We start from the raw sequence: 14,213 nt of genomic DNA on the forward strand, positions 1-14,213 counted from the left end.
AGAGACAGAGAAAGACAGACAGACAGAGACAGAGACAGAGAGACAGAGATGGAGGTGGGGAAGAGAGAGAAAAGAACCCTTCATTATGTCCTGTTCCAGCTTCTTCAGCAGGCCTTGTTTGTGTGGTGGGCACTTTGGTCCTGTAGTCTTGTTGCATTCCCATAGTGTTGGTATAACATGGAGAGCTGATGATGATCCCAGGCGGCGTGTCCAGTAGCTGCCTGCTTTCTGATATGAACATGCACTGTGTTCAAAGGCCTGGGATGACTCACATGATCATTTTCCATGCAACTTTATAAAAATGTAACTTTAAGTTATATCTCTGAATGGAACGGCCTGAGTTTTTCATTTTGGTCATGCTATTTGATTTATTATTATTTCCTGTATTTTAGGGATGGGTCTACAGGACGTGCAGGGTCTCACTACTAGATCATACTCATATTGATCCACCTGTTTACAGCCTCCCAAGTGCTGGGATTACAGGTGCGCACCACCATGTCCAGTCTCAGTTGCCATTTCAGCGCACCCCAGGAGCGGAGAGGCATGCCAGACCCGGGGATCAAACCTCCTGGCCCTGTGCCTGCTTGTAGGCACTCTAACCAGCTGAACTATTTGGTCAGCCCTCTCAGTTGTGCTATTTGAATGTAGAAGATAAAGCATACATATTAGAATATACTTTACCTTAATATGAATGCCTATGAATACATTGTATATAGTGTGAACCCTCATACTATAAATTCTTCACAGTCTATATTACCAAACCACATGTTCTTATGCAGGGAAAATGGCTCTTTCCTGCCCCACTGACCTGAGTGGGGGCACTCCCCTGAGGCAGCTAAATTTAGGATGTGTCCTCGGAGGATCATGTGTCTGTGGAACTTTTAGGAGGTGAAGCCAAGTTCAGGGTAGTCAGGTCACCCAGTATGGTGCTTGGAAGAGATTAACATAATTCTTCCAGCACAAGGCAAGTTCCTGCAAGAATGTGTTATTATAAGTGCAACTCCACTGAACCTTAGGTTTCTTATCTTTCCCAGTGATCTCTCCCTCTCACACTTCCCAGCTCTGGAGGCTGGGAAGTCAAGATCAAGGTGCTCCCAGTTGGGTTCTAGCAAGGATCTACTTCCTGGTTCACTGATGGCTGAGTCTCACTCCCTCACGGAGGGGAAACAACAGACCTTCTTGTCTCTTCATAAGGACACTCATCATGTTTGTGTGGGCTTCGCTCTTCTCATCCAGCCATCTCCCCCAGGTCCCTCCTCCTAATATTATCAATAGAGAGTTTGGGTTTTAATATTGGAATTTTGGAGGGATTCACACAGCTCCTTGTGGAGTCTACTTCTAGAGGCGCATGGCGCAGGCTGTCAGAGCTGGCTTGTTATACCGACCAGTGAGACTGGACTGTGGGCATTTTCCCCACACTGAGTTCAGAATGCACTGATATGCTGCTACTTTGAAATTGCCTGTGGTCCAAGCATTGATACCATAAAAACTGGCAAATGCTGCTTACCAAGGTTTGCATTGTTTTCCCCTCTCCTAAGCTCTATTGTCAAATATTTACCAGCATGCTACTGGATAAACAGAAGTACAAACTACCCTCACACCTTCTTGTGAAATGCCCTTACGCACAAGGATGGTACATGGTATGTGAGAAAGTGCATGGCCAAATCAGATCCGCTACTGCCCAGATGCCCGCCAGCCTGTCTGCAGTTTCCAGCACATTGAAAGGAAAGTGCTGCTTTGGTCATATTTGAGAAAAATCTCTAAGATTAAACAATTTAAAAGTGAACTGGCTTAAGGAAGACATAGAAATGGTGAGATTTCTGTCTGAACAAATAACAGCATGGAAGATATTAAAGATTTTTACTGGGGGACCAGGGAGATGGCTCAGTAGAATAAATGCTTCCCTGGCAAGCACAAAGGCCTGAGTTCAATCCCTGGTTCCACCAAAAAAAAAAAAAGATTTTTACTGGGATCTTACAACATATAAAGAAATGTAAGAGAGAGTATGTGTCACTGCAGTTCTCTTTGATTCAAAAGTGATAACAAATATAAAAACACAGCAGCTAGTTATTTGGTGGCTTTGTATTAACTAGCCACAGGAACCTTGCTACATGTGAACCTCACTTTCTTCATTTGTAAAATAAGACTTCTGCTCTCTGAGATTAACTCAAAGTGTAATTTAGTTTAATGATGCAAAATAATAGGTTCCAAATATAAAAGAAATAATTATGGTTGTAATTATTTTTTGTATTTATATGAGTTCCTCTCTCCTTAGATTAACTTCTTTCAAATACAAGTAGCACACTTTTTTTGTCTTTACTTTCCCATTGCAGTATATATGTTGGATATAAAGTGATTGTCTGTTGGATGAATATATTGAAAAATAGATACATTAAAGTAAGTCTGAAGGCAGAGAACAAAATGGCAGGTGGCGGGAAGCCAGAGAAGCAAAGAAGGAGAGTAGAGGAGCTACTGGCTGATAACATGGCTGTTGGTGGTGGGTGTGGGGATGCTGGAGACTGGGAAGGTCACTGGAACTATGTAAAGAAGTTCCTCGAGCAATCTGGACCCTTCACACACCATGATTTCGAACCAAGCACTGAATCTCTCCAGTTTTTGTTAGATACATGTAAAGTTCTAATCATTGGAGCTGGTGGCTTAGGATGTGAGCTCCTGAAAAATCTGGTATTGTCTGGTTTTAGACAGATTCATAGACATGGATACTATAGATGTTTCCAATCTAAATAGGCAGCTTTTATTTAGGCCTAAAGATGTTGGAAGACCTAAGGCTGAAGTTGCAGCAGGATTTCTAAATGATAGAATTCCTAATTGCAATGTAGTTCCACATTTCAACAAGATCCAAGATTTTAATGACACTTTCTATCAACAATTTCATATTATTGTTTGTGGACTGGACTCTATTATAGCCAGAAGATATAAATGGAATGCTGATATCTCTTCTAAATTATGAAGATGATGTGTTAGATCCAAGCTCCATTGTCCCTATGATAGACAGAGGAACAGAAGGTTTTCAAGGAAATGTTCAGGTGATTCTCCCTGGAATAATCATTGTATTGAATGCTTGTATTGAATGTACACTGGAGATTTATCCCCCACAGGTTATTTTTCCCATGTGCACCAATGCATCTATGCCCAGACTACCAGAGCATTGTATTGAGTGTGGAAGGATGTTGCAGTGGCCGAAATAGCAACCTTCTGGAGAATATGTTCCATTAGATGGAGATGATCCTGAACACATTCAGTGAATATTTCAAAGATCTCTAGAGAAAGCATTGTCTATGGCCATACCACCCTGAACACGGCCGATCTCTTCTAGAGAGAGCATCACAGTATAATATTAGAGGTGTTACATATAGACTCACCCAAGGAGTAGTAAAATAAATCATTACTGCAATCACTTCCACAAATGCAGTCACTGCAGCTGTGTGTGCCACTGAAGTTTTAAAAGTAGCTACAGGCTCATATATTCCCCTTACTAGTTACTGGGTATTCACTGATATAGATGGCCTGTACACTTACCCATCTGAAGCAGAGAGGAAGGAAAACTGCCCAGCTTGTAGCCAACTTCCTCAAAATACTCAGTTTTCTCCATCAGCTCAACAGCAGGAGGTTTTGGACTATCTAACCTATTATGCTGCTCTGCAGATGAAATCTCCAGCTATCACAGCCACATTGGAAGGGAAAAATCGAACACTTTCCTTACAGTCGGTAACCTCTATTAAAGAACAAACAAGGCCGAATCTTTCCAAAACATTGAAAGAATTAGGGCCTGTTGATGGACAAGATCTGGCGGTTGCTGATGTCACCACACTGCAGGCTGCAGCACTGTTCAAACTTCATTCTACCTCCTAAAGAAAATGAATTTGCACATAATAGACACTTATGGAAATTATACACTTCATGGATGCTAAGAAACTGAATTGGTGTCATTTTTAGCTAGTGTTGCTGAAATTTGACTCTTTTAATATAAAGAATTACTCTTTTCTAACTTTCTAAGTTTCCCATGAAGATAGAATTCTGGGGTTGTGCTTATCAACATGTCCATTAGTAAGTGATATGGTGCCTGGAGAGAGCTTCTGGGTCAATGTAAAACTTCTTTTAGAGGAAGAAACACTTTCTTGTATGTGAATTATGGTCCAAATGCATTCCTCAGCTTTCATTTTGGTACCACATATGCAAAAGATGTCCCTTTAAAAGGAAATAAGATATTAAGTTTCAAGTAACTTTATACATTATAATCTGATGTCCAGAGTATAACAAACATAGGCTATTACTCAATGCAATATTCATTTAATTGTGCCAGTCCAAATCAATATTGTTAGTTCATCTTGTCCATAATAATTTGTAAGCACTGTTATAGCTGAATACCTATGCATGGAAATAGGGAATATTTTCATGTGTGTATTTGCAATGCCATATAGGCCATTATGCAAAAATTCAAGCCAACTTGGCTGTTTAAAAAATTTTAATGTTTAAACAGTTAGCACTGATGCTTTTGCATTTTGTATTTAATAAAATCATACATTGCCTACTTTCAAAATAAAAAAGTAAGCCAGAGAATACATATACCAGAAATCAGGTGTGGACTTATGGAAAAACTGATGCAGGTTGTTGCACTTTTCTATCTGATTTTCATAAAAAATTCAATGGCATAAAATTGTATGCTTGATTCTGGTGAAAGTTACAGACAAGGACAAGTTGCTGATAAAAGTTGTTCTTTCATGAAATTTCTATGTACCATACAAAATTATTTTTGGAAATGCCTGAATCCACTTTGTTTAATTAGATAATTAGTACCCTAGTTCTTTTTTTTTTTTTGTATTTGGTACAGAGTCTCACTGCACAGCTTGGACGCATAGTGATCCTCCTGTTTTCATCCTCCCCAGCACTGGGATTGCAGGCGTGCACCACTATGCCTGGAACTAGTACTCCTAGTTTAACTGTCAAGATCATGCAGTATTCAGAGGCATGGGCTCGGTGTATCAGTACAGCACCGGTGCGTGTGTCTGCACTGCTGTCTCTATACCTCTGAGAGATTGTGCAGAATCCGTGCTGGGCATAGGGTGTTTTAGGAACTGGCTTTGCTAAATATACTGCTATCAAGTTGTTATCTTTCTTCTCTTTAGCATTTCAGGGCAAAGATCTAATGGAGTGTTTTCATTCAGTTTCACTGAACTGATTTAATTGATTCTAACTATTGTGGAAGTATTTCATCACCAGCACAGAAGAGATGACTTTTTGGGTCATAAACGTATGCCACCTTTATTTTGCTTTATAATATGGCATGTACATCTGCTCTATTTTGTTGTGAGAGTAAATAGTTAAATGTATGACAGTTTATTTTGCCACCCAAAATTAGAGAGAAAACTAGCTATTTATCCTCAGAAACTCCCATGAGGAATGTAGAGGGGTGTGTGTCTTTTAAACATATTTGTGTAGTATGGTCATTTTAAAGCTAGCGACATATGTGGAGAATTATTCACTTCCTATCTGTCGACCCTACCTCTGGATTTCATATTTGTTTTTAGTTCACAACAGTCATGTGCAGGCTGACTCAATGCTGCCCTCAAGTGCTGCGACAAAATATGAGCTTCGGAGAAAAACAGCTAAGACAAAGAGCTCCTGGTTGTCAGAAGGGAAGCGTGTTACCAAAATCCACCATTCAATTTGAATTGTTCTTTCTGTTGCTATTTAAAGGATAGATATATAGTTACATTCTCTTAATGAATAGAGAGATTTGTTCTAATGGTGTTTGTAAATAGGATATCATGTCCACATCTTGTACAGCAATTAACCACTAGGAAGAATGTGTGTAATGTGTTAATTATTGAAACCGTCCTACCAATTTGGCTTGAAACTGTCACATTGCTATTTGTTTCTCAATAAAATTATTGAAAAAGTGGGGAGAATTTCCCACTCAGCCCCCACCTCTTTTCCCTCTCTCTGGACAGGAGCTTTCTTTCTCTCAATAAATATATTCTGCTCATAACCTCTGTTTTTTCCTAAAATTCATTCTTCAGTTTTAGAGAACATGAACTCGTGCAGGTCAGGTCCAGAGATCACTTTTCTCTATGTCATTTGGAGGTTCCCTGTATCATTTTGATGTCACCCACCCGAGACCAGTTTTTCTTCCTGTATCATTTTGGAGTTTCCCATCGAGATCATTGGACAGAGTGGAACCGGGGATTGAACTCAGGACCTTGCGCTTGCCAGGGAAGCACTTATTCCACTGAGCCATCTCCTTGACCTGGAAACAGACTTTAGAAGATATATTGCTTTAGCTGTAACTGAGGGGATGCAATATATTCAAGTTGTTTACTAAAGGATGATGCTGAGACTGATGTTTTACAAATGTAATATATTGTTATTCATGTGTAAGACTTAAAGAATTCACTAGTTAAAATAGGTTCCCAAGGACAGATAACAACCTCTAAGCATAAAAATGTTTTAAAGAAACTGGCTTACAGTGTCCAATAGTTTTGGGCCTATAGATAGAGCCAGGCATTGTATTTGTGATGTAAAACTCAGAGCCACAGCATTGAAAGGAAAAATCCCTTGGCAGTGCCCCTTGCTTACCATGGGGGCCATATCCAAAACACTGAATGGAACATTACTTTAATGTGACTAAATGCTTTGTACTTCATGATGAGTATATAACCCTGGTTGGTTTTTAATATAACTACAGTATTTCGTGCTGATAGTTAATGCATATGTGACCTCTCTAACTAAAGCTAGGGGGACTTACAACAAACTGTCAAATGCCATGAATAAAAGGGTCTAAAAGCTAGTGAGTTATGATTGCTAGGTCTCAAAATATACCTGTTAGCTTGAATATTCATGCTTTGATTATATATGTTCTAATCTCTCAGATAATTTGTTATTTCTAGAAGATACCAAAACCCAGGCAACCATACAGGTAAAAATCTAATACCAAAAAGTTATATCTTTCTCAGTGAGCCCCAGATTTCTGACACAAGCTATAGAAGTAAGAAGGGTTTCCAGGAATAAATTTGTCTGAGTTGAGGTGTTTCATAGTAAAAAGGATACAAAATGGAATTATAGATGGAAAATAAGAACGGGGATACTAGCAGCCTACAGGAAAGAAGGTAAATGTCCACAGCTGCTAGAGAAGGAAAAAGAAAGTGTTTATGATGGAGTCAGAGGAAGTTTCAGATTGAGGTGGTCATGAGTCTTCCCTCTCTGTCTGAGGGAACCCACGTTAACTGCCAATATAAGGAGAAATCCTATTAAACTTTCAATACATTGCTTATAGAGATTTGTTAGTAGTTACCCAGCCAGTGGACCACTTGCAAATGGGAAAATACTGTTTTCCCTATGAGTGGTAATTCATGTTCCCCAGTAATAATAGGAAAGGCCAGTTTGTTTGGGAGAGTACCCAATGGCCACGGAAGATAAAAGGATTAAATCTCACATTTAAGAGATATCTGCTAATGGACCTACAAAATGTTCTGACTAGTGTTTTTATTTGGCCAATTTATGTTTAATAGTTTCTTTGCCTTTGTCTTCAGATTCAAAGCTGTAATGAGAATGTGTGGTGTCTATTGAGGGCCTTTAGATAGAACCTCTGAAGAATAAATCTGACTGCCGGTCAACAACTACGACCCCTTTCAGCTTGAAGAAGCCAGAGCGGTCATCGCCCATATTTCCCTCACAGCAGTTCAGGTTACTTCTTCAGAGGGGGGAATGTTGCAGGCAGCTGAGTTAGACAGAAATATTATAGGCAGTCAGACAGGGTCAGGCCCTCAAGGAGACAAGATGGAAGACAAGGTGACTTTGCAACTTGGGAGAGACAGACACTCCCATGTGGGCCACACCTCAAGACAAAGACAAAAAGAGGAAGCATAGCTACATACTTCCCTAGGGATGGGCATTAGGGACTGATATCCTAAATAGTATCAATCAACTTGAAAGAGCCCAAATGAGCCACTAGCCCAACCCCCAACAGGAAGAGACCCTGTTCTGTATTTGTGCCCACTTGCTATGTGACTCACTTTCCCATTTGATACTGGATTTAATCAATTTTACCTGAGCAATGGTGCTTGTAATCTCATTGGTTGACCATAGTTTGGTCCCACCTCATGCCCAACTATACAAGTTCCCATGTATTCTCCACCACCTTAGACCTGCCTCACCATATGGTTTTCCTCTATAAAAGTCCCTGCAAGAGACAGCTTCCGGTGGGGGGGGGGGAGGGAATACCCACTCAGCCCCCCCCCTTCTGTCCCTCTCTTGGGACAGGAGCTTTCTTTCTCTCAATAAATATATTCTGCTCATAAAAATATTATGGAAAAAATAAAAAAGGAGAAAGTATTATGAAATAAAATCAACTCAACAAATGTTGTTGGAGAACTCATGTCTTGTGCAGAGGATACAAAGGAAGATTCTTCAAGCTTTGAAAGCTCTCAAATTAGGCAAGAACAGATTACAGGTTAAATAAAAGACAATGAATAGGTATCTCCAGAAGCTAGTAGATGAACTATTCAAAGAAAAATAATGTAATCTGTAAAACTGACACTGAAAAACAAACAAACAAACAAAAAATGCAATATGGGATACCATTTTCCAGGCATTGTGCTAAATCCTTTAGACTGTTGAATTCAATCTCGCACTATAGCCCTGTGAAGTAGGGAACAGTGTCTTGTTTTATTTCTTGCCTGAATGAAACTCAGACTTTTATTTCAGATCAAGATCATCCAGTTAGGATGTAGTGGAGCTTGGCCATCGTATGTCTCCTTAAGCCTAAAGACTTTGCTTTTATTTGAGACATTTTACAGCCACAGGATACTTACAGAAGGGAGCAATCACTAGACTAAAAGGAGCCCCAGGAGCTTCCCAAGTATGTGGGACTTTGATAGTCTTTTTATTTTTTTATGAATTTAGGACAGGGTGTACAGGGTCTCACTACATAGGTCAGACTTGTAGTGATCCACCTGTGTTCAGCCTCCCAAAAGCTCGGATTACAAACACACACCACCATGCCCAGTCTCAATCACTGCCTCAGGGTGCCCTGGGGGCAGGGCAGGGCCGGTGCTCCACTCTGGGACTGAACCCCAGCCACTATGCGCTGCTGAAGCAGGCGGAACCGGGGATTGAACTCAGGCCCTTGTGCTTGCCAGGGAAGAACTTATTCCTCTGAACCATCTCCCCGGCCCTAGCCTTATGGTCTTAAAGCTCACATAACACTTGGAAATTACTGAAAACTACAAAGTCATGGAGGCAAGAACTTTCAAAGTGAAGCAAGCTGCATTGTTTGGTCTGGTCAAAGGAGCTAGTCTGCTTTAATTCATCATATTTCTCAGCCTGTGTTTGAATCCCAGGTGTGCAACTTACTAAATGCATCAGTTGGAAAAGGTCATAAGCCCAGATTCTCTCCTATAAAATAAGGACCTAAAATACTCTTGCTGTGTATCAGACACTTATGAAAGGTGTCTGGTCTATTGTGGGGGAACTAACACCTGTTTCCTTCTTTCTTCTTGTGGAAAACAAGAATATAAAGGTAAAGAGTTTGGGATTCAGAGGATCAAGGCCTTGAAAGTCAGACAGAGGCTTGATTTCAGAACATGAATCTCAGAGAGTTTTCTAACATACACAGGCTACCTGAGATGTCACAGTTACACAGGCCATGCAAATTATACTTCCAAGTATACAGGATTTATCAGCTGCCTTCTGTAAATGTCTGTGATCTATTTCCCCCAACCCAGGGGATGTAGTTATGAAAAATATAGATGAGTCCAAGACATAAAAAGAAAGATTACCAAGCCCTGCTTGATCAGATTTATAGCTCATTTTTATGAGCATGTCTAAGCTATTCCTTGCTGTGTATAAAATTAGGCCGTATCTGGGAAAAGTCAGATGATCACTTGGTTCTGTTCTGCTCAACAATTTCATGAGCTGCTCTTGCTTTACCAGGAGGCTGTAGGCCATCAGGCCTTACTCCATGTGATGGCAAGTTTCTTTTGGCTTAGAAAGCATATTGTCAGTGCTACACAATTTCAGCACTTTTAGAGTTACTGCGGCTATGTGTGCAGTGATGTCCTGCTGACCTTAAATAGTTACTTTGCAAGTCCACAACTTAGGACTCAGCTGTGACTCAGGCTGTGCCTCCATGGGGTGATGGAAATGAACCTCAGCAATCTGGTCATCTGCTCTTGATTTCATGGGGTTCTTTCTGCAGCAGTAAAACTTCTGTTTAGCTGGAAATCACAGCAACCAATGGATCTGGTATCACTCCTGTGTAATGTGCTTAAATTTGTAATAGCTTCCTCTGTTAAAATAAGTTTCTATTTTGAAATATAATCCAATTAACCTTTATTTATACTCTAGCTAACGTAGCCATTTAGATCTTTTTATCAATTTATAGGATTCATGCCTTTTCATCAGTGAATGATCCATTCACAGATCGCTTTTTCCCTGTGTGAAGTTTTTAATAGAAAAGGAAGGGGTGGGGAAGAGAAGGAAGTGGAGGTTGCAGGAACACTTCATGTTTCTTGTTATGCTCTCATCCTGTGGGAAAATGCAGTTTTGGTACTCCCTAGTGTATTTAGAATTCCGTGGGGAATGGGTGAAATTTGGTAGATTTCCAGTCTGTTTGCCTTACTCCTCTCCACAGCTTTTATCTCCCTGGAGGGCTCATTTAGCTTCTTACTTAGAGTATATTCCATGGCCCAGCTCTGTAATTCCTTGTCTCTATCATATCACAAAATCTTTCTCCCATATCCCCTGTCACCACACACTTTGAAAAACAGAGAATCCATATGGCAAGGTGGCTTCAGCCTCTCTGCCTAGTTCTGTGTTACATCCAAGTGGCTGAAAATGGTCTGAAAGAAGTACAGCCACCCCAGCTGTATGCTTGTGAATTTGTGAACCCAAATTCCAAGCAGTGTCGAATTGTCCCCTATGCTGGTCATGCTCAGAGGCCTCTTCTCACTTCTGTCTTCTTCCCCCTCTCCACTCTCAGCTGCATCTATTTATTTTCTGAGAGGATGGAAGTGATCAGAAGAACTTCCACTTCTGTTTGCCTTTCAGCACACCAGTCTGTTGCACCTCTGCCCATGGCTCTATGTTCTCTCCTGTGACAGTGGATAGGCTAACCAGTGTTTGCTAAGGACAGTTCTTTCTACTCTACACTGAATCTCCTTTGTCACCTTCTCAGTGATAATGCTTCTACTAAGAAATTAAACACAAGCTTCTGTTGCCTCAATTCCTGTTTAAACTTGTATACCAACTCTTTAATTTTATAGCAAAATTTTCTGGAAGATTTATTTCTGTTAGCTCTTAACATTTCCTCACTGTTGTGCTTTGAATATTGGGTTGGGGAGGTATGTGATTGAAGGCTGGGTCCACAGAGTAGTACTCTTGGGAGGTGGTGGGACCTCTCAATGCAGAGCCTAAAAGAATATCCCCAGATCCTGGGAAATAGATCCCAAGTTGGAACGTTTGAGCCTGGTAGTGCTTTTGCTTTCTCACTTGGCCTCCTGACTTGAGATGAATTTGTTCCTACACATGGCCCCACCGTGATGCACCAGCATCTGCTGCTCTTATGCCAGCACTGAGTCAGAATAAGCACTGCCCATGTGGACATCCTAAATTGTAAGCTAAATAGACCTTTTCTCTGTGTGGCTTAGTCATCTCAGTTATGTCAGCTGAGTAATGCAGAGCTGACTAACACACTTACGTCCCGTGCTCTCTCCAGTACATGCCAATTATCTTCACTTGGTCTTGCCAAAAGTTCACTCCTATTCAGGTCACAGACTTCCACAGAATAAAGCCAGCTCTTAATATTCTCTGCTCTGTCTGAGGATCATTTGGCAGAATGATCCTCTTTTTTGATCACCTCCTTCATGGGCTTCTAAAGCTCAGCACTGTCTTATTTATCTAGTACTTTAAGATCTTTTCTTCTCAGGCCTGTGGACTCAGAAGTACATCAGCTCTTTGGGGATCAGATTTCTGACTGCATGTCTGGGGACTTCTCAGTCTCCATAATTATACTATCCAATTTCTAATCCCTTATTATACATATTATATGCATTTATGTAATGTTATAAACATGTCCAATTATTCTGATGGCTGCTAAGACCAGCGTAATGCACAAGCAGGGGGCTCAACCTTCTTTCATTGGCAAATGAATTTGCAGCTGTCAGTCCTATGTTCTCTCATGCTATCAAGTAAACTCTCTCATTCAGTTGCTCAGAATGTAGTCTTCATCTGCTGATTTGTATTTAGCTTCTTGTTTGGATGTATTAAGTTCATCTTAAACTCAAGTGTAATTATATTTAAAAGTATTCTGGTTTAAAAGTATAATCTAGTAACAGAATCAGTAACCTTATGTTATACATCTGTTCATCTGGTTTTAGGGGATATTCTCTGCTCATTTCAGAGAGCTTGACTGTGTTTGGCAATTTTTTTCTTTTTCTTTCTTTTTTTTTTTTTTTTTTTTTGCACAAGGTATCAAAAACAAGACCTCTCACATACTTGGCAAGCACCACCAAGCTACATATCCAGGCTCTGTCCTTTTTCTCTCCTTATTTTATTTTCTTCTGAAAAAGAGGTATTTTTTTATGTCAATCAAATTGGCTTCAGACATGTGACTCTCTTGCCTCAGCCTCTTCAGTAGCTGTGATTATGCGTATGCACCACTATGCCTGGATCTTTTACTAAGTTTAAGAACTTCCATGAACTGTTGTATGGATTATTCTTTTTATTGCCATTAACTTTGATTTTATTTAATTAACTAAAATACTGCTTTTAAATAAAATTAAGAAGTCACAAAAAAGATGTCACAACTGAGAAAATATCAAATGTCAAGATTGGTAATGTTTTTCCTATATTGACAGTTTAAATGACAAATAGGTAGGATTAGACCATTTGTGAACTGCTTACTTATGAAAACAGTCCATTGTGGGCTTGAGAAAGAAGTTGTCTCCTTAGTTTGCATACATTACCCTTGGCATTTGCCTGTAAAACTTGCAAAGTCAGTCTCAATTCCCAGCATCTTCTTTCTCCTTCCTCAGACACAAGGTCAACAACTACAGAGGTGGCTCCTTACTCACTGACTTATTTGATCACCTCTAGCCACAAAAGGCCAGGTCAGACAGCAGTAACATTGTGGAACAGCTCCCTGGCTTTGGCCCATTAGTCACTGGGATGAAAATAAACACAACAGCAGGAGAAACAGTGATTTGCAAAGGAGGTTCTTGCATGTGAAAAGTGCTGGCCATCCAACCAGGCCCCAGTTTACTCACGAAATGTGGCTCTATGTGCAAACACATTTTTCCACTAAAGTTTTAGTCATGGTGCCACATAAGTTTTGGTTGAATTGATGTCAAAGAACAAATGCCAAGGCAAAAACAGAGAATGAGAGAAAGAAAAGAGAGGGAAGGAAAGGGGGAGGAGGAAGAGATTTTATCATTATTTCTTGAGTACAAGATAAGCTTAAATTAAAATATTTGGTATTTTGGCATTGGTTCTTCCTGCCTGCTTTTTGGAACTCTTCTCTATACTGCCTTGAGCCCTCATTCCTGCACAGGTCTTTTCTCTCAAGGGTACCCAGAATTCAAGGCATGTCCTACAATCTTTCTTGTCAAACTGCTTATTCCCTTGGCATATTTTGGTTTACTTTAGGAACCAGAAGCCATGCAAATTGATTAAACTAACTACCTTCATAGTAAAAGCTTTTCCCAACATCCCAGAAATAGTTTCTTTATTTTAAAAAAAAAAAGAAAGCAAATTTTTCCTCAATGTTATTTGAAATCAGTGGAATCTGTTTCTCAAAACAAGAAGAGAGGGTTCTGAGATTTATTTTGCTTATTTTTCTGCCTATTTTACTTTTATTCTTTCTTCCTGAAGTCTACGCAGTAGTTTTCAAATGCCTTCAGAATTTGGCAACAGCAAGTTGAGGGTCATAGTAACACTTGCTCTTTGGATTTATGGGTTGTTTTTAGGTTAACGGTGCCTGCTATGTGTTGGATGTGTCCCCTAAATTCAATATGTTTGAAGCTCAATACTCAAATTCATATGTTACTATTTTGAGGTGGAACCTTTGGGAGATAATTAGGTCATAAGGGCTCTGCCTTTAGGAGTGGATTAACCCATTCATAAATCAATGGATTGATGGAGCTGCAGGAAGATTACTTACACAAACATATTGTATCACATGTTTAAGAAGCAGGCAG

General features: G+C 39.9%; 1 pseudogene; it reads left to right on the forward strand.

The window, feature by feature from the left end:
• The first annotated feature begins 2,421 nt into the window (after nt 1-2,421).
• Nucleotides 2,422-3,873, forward strand: LOC101582789 (annotated as a pseudogene).
• The last annotated feature ends 10,340 nt before the right edge of the window (nt 3,874-14,213 follow it).

Source organism: Octodon degus, unplaced genomic scaffold (genome assembly GCF_000260255.1).
Source record: "Octodon degus isolate 3935 unplaced genomic scaffold, OctDeg1.0 scaffold00145, whole genome shotgun sequence".
NCBI lineage: Eukaryota > Metazoa > Chordata > Mammalia > Rodentia > Octodontidae > Octodon > Octodon degus.